Source organism: Tursiops truncatus, chromosome 6, assembly GCF_011762595.2.
Source record: "Tursiops truncatus isolate mTurTru1 chromosome 6, mTurTru1.mat.Y, whole genome shotgun sequence".
Taxonomy (NCBI): Eukaryota; Metazoa; Chordata; class Mammalia; order Artiodactyla; family Delphinidae; genus Tursiops; species Tursiops truncatus.
The window spans coordinates 6896021-6908424 of NC_047039.1; positions in this window are offsets into that span (position 1 = coordinate 6896021).

Sequence of the window (12404 nt, forward strand, 5' to 3'; positions counted from 1 at the left end):
ACAAAGATAGAATAAATTAATAACCCTTTTATCATTTGGCCAAAGAGTCCAAGAAAACACCCTGTTGTCCATTGTCTAAATACTAACAAAGTCACAAAATAGTTAAAAGATCTCAATATGACAATACTGTCATTCCTCCATTCAACGTTTTAGTGATGCCAAGTGTATTGTGACAGCTTGCTGATGACACACAGAAAATCTACGCTATCGTGGAGTCTGAGATCCTAAACTTATAATAGTTTTTCATTGAATGTAGCGAACTAAATATTTTTGGGCAGGGGTGTGGCGTGCCTGGGGTAGAGTGGGGAATGGGAGTGATTTTAAGAGAGGGGAAGGGGAGAAAAAGAATGCAAACTGGCAACAAGCTTATTAAAATAATAATGATGTCAGTCTTCCTCCTGTGGAAATATACACTCCATCCTGCTCCAGTGCTGGGGAGTGCAGATCTCCTGATAAGACCAGGGGACTTAGTTGAGGTTGGATGAATGCTTACCATGTGTGACCAAGTGGGAGGAAACTGTGGTGAGACAGGGAAGGAGAGAAATAACTCACTTCGTGTCTGGCATGATGGTGTTGAATCCCTTTAGCGATGATTTCTGTGTTATGTGTGAGTTATGGGAGTTTGAGCTTGCTTTATGCCTTTTGCAAAGAAACGCCTTTTGGCTCATATTAAGTTGTGATCTTTTCACTTTGGCACCTCTTTCCCTGGGGTCAGCATTTCCAGTTCATTCCCCAGCCACGGCTGCAGCCAGCCTTTGAGATCTCAAATTGCTAGAATGCAAACCCAGGTTTGTATTTAGGCATTTAGGGAACTTGCCAGATTCCATAAGGTAATGACAGCTAAGTCATAAGGCAGCACTTGACTCTCTCCCCATGACCCAGTTTATAACACTGTCAATGGCGGCTCTTACAAGTTAATTGGGTTCATTACAGCAGAAAAGGAATCAGGAAGATCGATTGGGACAAAATGCTTCCATCAAAATGTTTTAGGGCATTTAAATTGGAGGGAGGGGCTCTTGGCTTTTCCCCAGACACTAAAGAGAAAGGAGACACACAGTTGAGGTAGGAATTCTCATACACTATGCAGATTATTATGATTGAAACCTCCTAAGTAAACTGGGCTGCTGGGGAGCCTTTGCATTTTGTCTTTGTGAAATCCCAAATGCCAAATGCTTTTGAAATTGGAAAACTCAAACTACTGGCCTACGAAACCCTAGAGAACCAGCAGACCAGAAAAGGAAACCTGGCATAATAAGAATAAACAAGGAATCTGCTTAAGATGGATGTGTCTCATCAAAAGAAAGGTACATGCAGACAAATTTTAGTCTCCCCAGAGCCTTTCCAGTTCTTCTGCTTTTCTATTTTTTTTTTCCTCTGACAGCTCCCTAGAGTTTTCTGATGTCTTTCTTGAACTGAGTTCCCATCATTGCGGTTCTCTTTTTTTTTTTTTTTTTTTTTTTTTCCAGTACGCGGGCCTCTCACTGTTGTGGCCTCTCCCGTTGCGGAGCACAGGCTCCGGACGCGCAGGCTTAGCGGCCATGGCTCACGGACCCAGCCGCTCCGCGGCATGTGGGATCCTCCCGGACCGGGGCACGAACCCGTGTCCCCTGCATCGGCAGGCGGACTCGCAACCACTGCACCACCAGGGAAGCCCTCATTGCGGTTCTTAATGTCCCCCAATGTGTCTAGGCATCGTCTTTGTCTTCCCAGGGGGTTTTCATAACCTGTGATAAGGCTACTTAGACTTATTAAAAAACCTATAAAAGTCCTAACTACATGCCTTTAAAAATTCTTTTTGTTTTGCTTTATTTTATTTGTTCGTTCTTTATTTATTTGTTTTTCTTTATTTTTAAGGGAGGCAAAGTATTGCATATAACCTGTTACTGCCCCTGACCCAGCTTCTGAAAGCAGGGACTCAAGCAGGGGCTTGGAAGACAGGCAGGGCTGGTGTCACCAGCTCTGTGGCCCTGGGCTTCCATTTTCTCATTTGCAAGATCAGAACATTCATATTGCATGGTCATGTAATAATTGAATTATATAACACCTAGTACATGTTATCAAGTCAATATTTTTAAAACACATTTTTTTCTTGTAAAGAAGAAACTGAGAGAAGTAATTTTAAAAATACCTATAGAGTTCTCTACCTTCAGCCATGTTTGTCACCAGTATGGCATAAGACCAGGTAAAAAAGGTACATTCGATGGCGGTTTCTCTATCAGTCTGCACCTAATAACTCGGAATTCCTTCCCATTGGCCATTTGCCAAGCTGACTTGTAATTCACATTTCAGTTCTTCATCTATGGGTGAAAGATGTCAGTTACTTAAACGAGAGCAGTCTCTTGATCATCCTCACTGCCTCTATTCACACTGCAGGGTGCTTCTCTTGGTGGTTTCCCCTGAGGAAGTGTCTCTCCAGCCAAAGTGTGCTCCTTCCTTAAGGCCCAAACTTGATTAATATTCTTATTAAATGACTCCTTTCATTTACTAAACACAAATCAGTCTCTTCATTTGTGACCCACAGTGTGTGATGTTTGCAGTCCTAGATTATTTACTGTTCTATATGATTCTCTCTTCACTATATGTTTTGAAATCTGATTAAGACTTGAGCCAAGGGTTCTGGTGGAAGCTGCTTTTAAAACCAAAGGTTTGCCACGGGGGGTCATTTTTTTGTTTTCCTGGCCTAAGATGAAGCGCCTGATCCCAGTGAAAGGTGTAAGAATTATATCTCAAATTTTAACGAAACTTCTACCCCCATGATTTCTCGGTTCTTTGAAACAAGCATGGCTCAGATCTCTCAGAATAGTTATTTGAATACCAGCTCTTTACTACAGGAGTCTCCAAAGTGGGATGCACAAAACAACCCACTGGGGTGCTGTAAAAATATTAGAATTTCTTTTCGTACTTAGTTTTTATCTAAAAAAAAGGAAGCTTTACTTAGCTTTACTATACTTAGTGAATTGTCACCGAAGGTCGCATATATTAGACGATTAAATGTCAGCACTCTCTGTGTAAAGTAGACAGAAGTAAGAGAGTTAGCTTTCCTGTGAGGCTGCGTGAAACATGTCTGCATGTTGCAGCATAATGCAGACTTTGTACATTCCTGGTTATGTGGCTTTATGGTTATCACTAAAACATCCTCCACATAATGAACAAGAAGCTTGAAAATATTCCTTCTGATAAATTCCCACTTAAAATATTATCAATGCAAACCCAAAGGATCAAAAAGAAATTAACAGAGTCAATACATTTTTTACTATTAATAAAGGTCTTTGTCAGCCACAAAACATGTTAAAAATACTGACAGTCTGATCCTATCTGTCAAGTGGTCAGCCAAAAGAAAAAATATAGAGAAGGCAGCTTAAAATGGATTTATATCCACTAGCTTAACTTGAAACTTTCATTAAGTATATATTGTATCATGAGATATTACTAATGATAGTACAAAGCCATCAAGTTTAACTATTTCAAAATATGACTTTATCTCTCATTATCAAAGAGTTTACATTCCTGTGTATTTTTTAATGGGTAGCGTTAGCATGGTAGTGTGTATGTGTCCTTTATAGATAAAGGAACAAAAATGAAGGGTACACACACAACATTTTTTAAAGATGGGTGTGAAGGACCAAATCTAGATAGCAGTGCTCCAAGCGAATAGAAACTCCCGCTTAGACTGTAAGAGTCTGGAAGGCAGGGGTCATCAGTCATCTAGGCTGGAGTCCCTTCCAGGCGTCAACAAATGGAGGGGGCAGTGAAAGATTGAGTGAAGGTTCCAATGACGCTCATTCCTTGACTTTGGGGCACTTGGGCACCTGCAGTGTTCAAGAAAGCAGCAGTCACTATTGAAAATACAAGCCCTGAATACATCCCAGCCTGGAATTGTGACCATAACAGACTGACAAAAATCACGATGCCGGCTTTGTCCTCGTCAGATGATGAAAAGACTGTGTCTTCCTTTTGATAAAAGTTCCATCTCTGGGCTTCCCTGGTGGGGCAGTGGTTGAGAGTCCGCCTGCCGATGCAGGGGACGCAGGTTCGTGCCCCCATCTGGGAAGATTCCACATGCCACGGAGCGGCTGGGCCCGTGAGCCATGGCTGCTGAGCCTGCGCGTCGGGAGCCTGTGCTCCCCAACAGGAGAGGCCACAACAGTGAGAGACCCACGTACCGCAAAAAGAAAAAAAAAAAGTTCCATCTCTGTCCTTATATTATGTTCCTTTTTGTCTGATAGAAATGACTTATATTTCTAAAAATATAAACACATTTTCTTTGTTTCAGAAATTACAGGCAGACCTTGTTTCATTGTGCTTCCCTATATTGAGCTTTGCAGATAGTGAGTTTTTTTACAAATTATAAGTAAAGTGACAACCCTGCATTGTCAGATGATGCTGGCATTTTTAACAATAAAGTGTTTTTCAATCAAGGTATTTACATTTTTTTCGACATAATGAACACTTACTAGACTACACTGTAGTGTAAACATAACTTTTATATGCATTGGGAAACCAAAAATTGTGAGTGATTCTCTGTGTTGCAATATTGGCTTTATTGCAGTGGTCTGGAAGCAAACCTGAAATATCTCTGAGGTCTGCCTGGTGTCTCTGTATCTATGGTTACTTCTTTTTTTTAAATTTAATTTAATTAATTTTTTTATACAGCAGGTTCTTATTAGTTATCCATTTTATACATATTAGTGTGTATATGTCAATCCCAATCTCCCAATTCATCACACTACCACCCCACTGCCACGTGCCCCCCTTGGTGTCCATATGTTTGTTCTCTACATCTGTGTCTCAATTTCTGCCCTGCAAACTGGTTCATCTGTACCGTTTTTCTAGGTTTCACATATATGCGTTAACATACAATATTTGTTTTTCTCTTTCTGACTTACTTCACTCTGTATGACAGACTCTAGGTCCATCCACCTCACTACAAATGACCCAATTTTGTTCCTTTTTATGGCTGAGTAATAGTCCATTGTATATAGGTACCACATCTTCTTTATCCATTTGTCTGTCGATGGGAATTTAGGTTACTTCCATGACCTGGCTATTGTAAACAGTGCTGCAGTGAACATTGGGGTGCATGTGTCTTTTTGAATTATGGTTTTCTCAGTGTATATGCCCAGTAGTGGGATTGCTGGGTCATATGATAGTTCTATTTTTAGTTTTTTTAAGGAACCTCCATACTGTTCTCCATAGTGGCTGTATCAATTTACATTCCCACCAACAGTGCAAGAGGGTTCCCTTTTCTCCACACCCTCTCCAGCATTTATTGTTTCTAGATTTTTTGATGGTGGCCATTCTGACCAGTGTGAGATGATATCTCATTGTAGTTTTGATTTGCATTTCTCTAATGATTAATGATGTTGAGCATTCTTTCATGTGTTTGTTGGCAATCTGTACATCTTCTTTGGAGAAATGTCTATTTAGGTCTTCTGCCCATTTTTAGATTGGGTTGTTTTTTTTTTGTTATTGAGCTGCATGAGCTGCTTATAAATTTTGGAGATTAATCCTTTGTCAGTTGCTTCAATTGCAAATATTTTCTCCCATTCTGAGGGTTGTCTTTTGGTCTTGTTTATGGTTTCCTTTTCTGTGCAAAAGCTTTTAAGTTTCATTAGGTCCCATTTGTTTATTTTTGTTTTTATTTCCATTTGTCTAGGAGTTGGATCAAAAAGGATCTTGTGTGATTTATGTCATAGAGTGTTCTGCCTATGTTTTCCTCTAAGAGTTTTATAGTGTCTGGTCTTATATTTAGGTCTTTAATCCATTTGAGTTTATTTTTGTGTATAATCTCACTTTTTTGCTTCTCTCACAACATATTTTTTTGTCTACTAAAATAACTACATGCATGCTTATATATTTCACTAGAGACTTTCGAACAAAGACTGTCTGTTACTTATTTTTCTATCTCCCTGACATCTAGAGCAATGTCTTCAATAATCCAATAACTGTTTGTGGGATATTCATTGAATATAAGCCTTACTCTTTGTGTCTTTACCAGGCTACAATAGTAAATGTTTTCCACAATGAATCTGCAGAAAATGTTCATTGTTACTGTCCTCTTATTCATCAAATGGAAAAGTAAATGTTGTTTCAAAAAATTGCAAGAGAAGGATATCTTCTATCTTGTTTCCAATTAGAAAGTAGTAGCCTGCCTTGAAAACATATGCCAGAAAAACTGGCCATTGCTGGGATAAGATAATTATGATGGTAATAACCCATTTTAAAAAAATGTCAGCTGCTCCTGTTTTATTCTTCATGAAATAGAGCCGTGGCCTGTTTCAGGATGATGTTTTCAGGACCTGGTATATATTTTTATTTCCCTACATGAGTGTTTCATCCTTTTACTGACATTTATTCTTTTCATGCAATTATCCTGAAAGGAAACTCTGGCCAGGCAAATGGGTTGTTGTCTGCCTCTGAAGAGACACTCCTGTCTAGTTGCTGAGCTTTCAAGTTCTGTGATCAGGAACCCTCAGGCCCATTTTTAAGGGGTTTCAGGCTAGTTGAGCTTCCCTGTCTCCCAAAATGTCCAAAATGAGATTACGCCATGGGCAAGATCAATTTACTGGAAGGTACTTAAGCAATAAATCTGGAGCTTTTTGTCCAGTCACTGTTTCTTTCAAGCTTTGTGACAGAAAATTAAGCCACAAGAGCTTTGACAAATGGGATATTACCCCATCTAATTGTGTGTGTTTAAGCTTATCACACTGAATCGCAGTATTGTAACTGACTATGAGGCCAGAAAGGCCTTTGTTTAATCAGTGCAGTGCCGTTTAACAGCGATAAATCACCCAACTCAAATGTCATAATAAGGTCACAGAAACTTGAAGGCTAAAAAGAGAGAACATTAAAGTCAGCTGATAAGTAGAGGAAAAGAGCAAGTGGTGCCAGGGGAAGTTCTGAGAGCTTTGCTTTTTTAGAAGCTGGTAGAGCAACTAAGGGGGACTCAGGCTTAGCTTTCAGCTGAGATCAGAATAGCTGTCAGTCACTTGGTTGTGGAGGAAGGCATTCTGTGAGTTCCTTAGTGGGCTTCTGTCTGTGGGAAGGTAACTCCTGCCCACAGAGGACTTCAGGTTGGTGGTTCATCCTAAAGATGTTTGTACCCCAGTGGATACCACTTCATGGTTTTTATTTCACTTATTCTTTGCATTTTTTTCCTTTGATATTTCTTTTAAAAAGAAAGAGCTCAGATCTGATCTGGTACCAAAGACAAGAGGAAATAATGCCCAGTTACAGAATATTTTGGGGAAGGAACAATTTGATTCAATTCACTTGTTTGCAAGGGAGTTTTTGTTTCCTGGAAAACTTGCCACGTTGAATGTTACAGGACAAAAAGAAAACGACTAAACACATTGTTTCGTTTTTATTTTTAACGCCCAAGGGGGTATTGTGCAGTCTGGTAAGTCCTTGTAAGCACCTCAAGATAAAACTTGTGAAAAGCGGGACTTCAGCATGGAGGCCCCTTAAAGGCCAACACTCTGTCCCCTACGGCGGGCGCATACTGAGCACCTGAGCATGCCTGGCCCTAATCAATACTGCCTGACTGGTTGACTGACTCTAAAAACAGAGCTGTAGTAAATGGTAAATAGAAAAAACAAGGCACACGTAATGTCTCTGACTGAGGAGTACTAGGCAGTTGCCATTCAGCTTGTAGACTTCCTGCAGAACTTTTGAATCTTTTGTAATGTGATAAAAAACTGAGTATAATGACCACTGTTTAGACTTGGAATAAAACAGCACAGAGACTGAGAACAAGGACCACATCTTATAGGGAGAATGATTTAGATTTCATACCCCCTGAGCCTGTCAGCTGGGAAGATATCCATGTTTGGAGCAAGGTTACTGAGATTGCCTTCTAGTTCTGTAGAGCCCTGTGTGGTCCACTGGCCATATATGGCTGTGGAAACTCAAATGTGACCAGTCTAAATTGAGATGTGCTACAAGTGTAAAATACATACCAGATTTCAAAGACTTAGTGTAAAAAAGAACTTAAACTGTCTCATGAATAATTGTATATTTTGATTACATGTTGAAATGACAATATTTTGTGCTGAGTTAAATGAAATATATTAATAACATCAGTTTCAAACAGAGACAGACTCACAGACGTAGAGAACGAACTTATGGTTACCGGGGGGGATGGGTGGTGGGGAGGGATAGTTAGAGAGTTGGGATTGACATGTACACACTGCTATATTTAAAATAGGTAACCAACAAGGACCTACTGTATAGCACAGGGAACTCTGCTCAGTATTCTGTGACAACCTAAGTGGGAAAAGAATTTGAAAAGGAATAGATACATGTATATGTAAAAAATAAAATAAAATCAGTTTCACCTATTTCTTTTCACTCCTTTTAATGAGACTACTAGGAAATTAAAAATTACACATATGGCTCATGTCATATTCCTATAGGACAGTGTAGACCAATGATGAGTCACCTGCGTTGGTATCATCATTGACCTGGACCAGGTGTAATCCTGTAAAAGGCAGAGGTGAAACACTTCCTGACCCATCCTAATCCCCTAAACAAGGCTGTGGCCCAGAACTTTTAGCTCCAAATCAAAGAGCTGGAGTTGTTAATATATCAAATGGAAAATAAATCTAATAGCATCAATAGTATACTTGACAACTAAAGGATTACTTCTGGGAAGACAGGAATTGGCATTATTCAGCTTGAAGGAGAGAATGACAAAGTGCAATTTAATAAGCATCTTTGGGGACATAACGAGACAAGCCAAGATTGCAACATGAATTTTGGAGGTTAACCTGAATGATTTCTTAAGAGTCAGGGTTGTTTAACACTTGAGACAGGTTGTGACTCTTCTTTTTCTGGAGGGCAATGATAATAAGGTAGGGGCTCCTCTGAAGTGCCAGAGAAGTATAAGATTGTAGAAAACAATTTAAGATAGCAACCCCAATATCAGTACTTTTTCAGATACTTGGAGTGCTTCTGAAAGTTGGTGACAAGACAAGACAAGATTACTGGCCCTTTCCTCGGGTTGGAGCCATCTTTAATTTCTCTCCTTAGATGTTAATGAAATTCACTTTAAAATGCATTATTCTGTGTCATCTCATCATTCTCTTAAAGAATTTGCATTTAAAATTCATCAAAATATTATCTGGGACTGGACCGAAAACTCCTCAAGATGTGAAACAACGTATTATATTTCCTTTTTATTATTGTATGCCCTTGTATGCATATACTATATTGTGTTTATTATAGGAATAAGTGTGTATATATATATATATATATATATATATATGCTGTAGGACATGGTAGCTATTCAAAACTATTTGATGAATGGATAGATATATGTTAAATAATAATAAAGAAACCTAAATGTCTGCAATTCTGCTGCTTAGGTGGAGAAGGAAGCTAAAGCATGATAGAAATCCCCAGGTCCCCAATCCTGATCCAGTACGTTTATATAGCAAAATCTTGATAAGTCAATGCTGCACATAAGTGTAATAGAGTTTGGATTTTTTGCCAGTGAGATATAATGTTAGACCAGCCTACTATTTTAGTAAGTTATCAATCATTTCTCTAAAAATATTGCTAGTTTAAAGTCGTTTGCAAGGTAAGTTTTTGTTAGTATGGCTTCCCATTACTATGTAAAGGAATAGTCACTACATATATCAGTATGAGAAAACCAAATGGAACAACAAAGCTCTAAAAAAAAAAAAAGGCATTCTACTGAAATAGAAGTCCCTGATCAAGTTAAAAGCATGGTTTATAACCTATGCTGCATTACCTGCAATCTACATCCAAAATAACTTCTTGACTGTAAGACTTCGGGTTTTTTATTTTAGACAAATGTTTCTGGCCTCCATTTTTATAGTGTTTTTAGTAAACTTATATGCTGATATGTTTGGCTGATCATAGATTTATTTTCCCTATATTTATATCCAGGCATAAGATTTAAACGGAAACATCTGAGTTTTCAGCGGCTATGAGTCAATCTTGAGCAAGGAAGTTGTGTTCATGCGACACATGGTATCATATCTGGGTGTGGCCAAAATAATGCACATCCATATGCCACATCAGGATATTAACAGTAGAGTTCGTCACTTCTCAGAATGTGTTTGGGCTTAATCTTACTCCGTTAAGGAGGAAAAGTAATTTTAATTGGGGCTTCCGTTAAAGAACCTATTGTCTCTTCTTCTTCCTAAACTATTAACTTCACATCCAAACATTTTGAACAATGCTGACAGGAGTTAATTTCCAGACTCTTACACCACCTTTGGCTGGACATGTCCCTTTCCCTTCGGTGCCAACATACAACTATTTGGCCTTTTGTAAAGGTCGCATATTTTCCTTCGAAGTGGAGTTGCCCTAGCTATGTCAGAAAACATGTGTGTCCATTCTTCCAAATGAGAGACTTACATCCTTACTGCCGGGGATCCCAGAGTGAGCCAGTCAAGCTGTTGTTACTTTGTTGCGGGGGTTGCGGGGAGGGGATACTAGTGCCTGTTTGGAAGATGACTTAAAGCTTTCCAGGTATCCATAAATTTCTTTACCAGACTACCAACATTGGATTCCGTTGTGAGGTTTACATCTCACAACTTTGTTGCACCCGTAAGCAAATCATATGAAAAGATGAAAAAATATCATAAATTTTATCATCTTCCCAACAGGTTCATGGAATCATTCCTTTAAATATTAGGAGAAGTATTTCAGTCTATACAGTGAAAACTAAAGTGACTACAACATGCTTTCTTGGAGAATGCCAATGATATTTTTAAAAGCCCTAAAAAAAAAGTCTTCCCTCCCTGCACTGGCTACTCCCCGCTCCCTTCCGATGAGTGAGTAGCCAGTTGCTTGGGCCAGGCAATTTAGTTCTTAGTACTTTTATCAGCAGGAGAGGTCCCAGCCTAAAGCAGGCAACTTGGTTTTTTTCTTTTTATTTGTTTTCTTTTCAAGGTATCGATGATACGGCCCCATCAAATGTACAGTTTAGTGAGATGGATGGTACTTCACTAACTGGCAATTCAGGGAAGTCTGACCCTGCTTGTTTACATGAACACGTTTTAGAACAGCCAGTTCGCTTCCAGCTGCTCTGCCCACTGCCCAGCACTGAGGGGAAAAGCCATCAGTGGGCCGACAGGTCCGTGATAAACTCACCCCCCATTTGGCAAGCAAGGAAGCAGGATGATAAGGGCTCTGATTTATGTTTTATCTGTCACTAAGTTTTCAGGCAAGTCGGGCAGTCAGCCTGAAATGACTTGGTTCTGTTATCACCTCAGATGCCACAGGTTTCTCAAGTGAGGCAAAGTCTTTGGCGACTTTTAAAAAGAACTTTCTTTCACCTCTTGAGGAAGCTTAGCGGTGTTGCATTAAAACACCCGCGTCTGCCTCACTAAACTTTGAGGCTATAAACTAGCCTGGGAGGGCTCCTTCCCAGGAATGATTTTTTTTTTAATTTTTATTGGGGTATGGTTGATATACGATGTTGTGTTAGTTTCAGGTGTACAGCAGAGTGAATCAGTTATACATATACTTCTATCCACTCTTTTTTAGATTCTTTTCCCATACAGGCCATTAAAGAGCATTGAGTAGGGTTCCCTGTGCTGTACAGTAGGTCCTTATTATTTATCTATTTTATATATAGCAGTGTGTATATGTCAATCCCCAAATCTCCCAATCTACCCCTCTCCCTTTTAAGCCCTAGTAACCATGTTTGTTTTCTATATCTGTGACTCTACTTCTGTTTTGTAAATAAGTTCATTTGTATCCTTTTTTTAGATTCCACATATAAGTGATATCATATGATATTTGTCTTTCCCTGTCTGACTTACTTCACTCAGCCTATATCACCTACATATAATTGAGGTACTCTTTTGGAAGCACAAAACCAGTCTTGATAATACAATTATGGGAATGCTTGAATTTTAAAAAATGTAGGTACCTAAAAAAATGTGTTAACATGAAGATTGCCTACACCCCTTTATTCAAATTCACCTAAAAAGAAAAAATTCTACAAATAGCATGAATTCAGACTCTGAATAAAATCTAGCTTGGCTTCAGAGAATGAAAATTAACTCAAAGAGGATCAACTGTCTTCGGTGAGAAGAGTGTCAGTGGATACAATTAGAAAGCAAAAATCTCCTGTTCCTTTGTGATGGATGCCGCAGGATGGCCATGGGGGTCAATGGGAGATTACCCTACATAAAAGCACCGAGCATCCTTATCTAGTGACTAACACAGTCAGTAAATGAAAGCCCTCCTTCCCCTTCCCCAACCTGTTTCAAGTTGTTTTCTCCCAAGTTTAAATTGGCTTGTCGTTTTACAAGGATGGATGGGTATTATTTTTAAGCTTTTATTTTACAATGGAGGAATGTGAGTGTTTCACAGTGAAGTTTTCCCATGGAGAAGGGAATAGCAATGAATCAAAAACAGTGTGA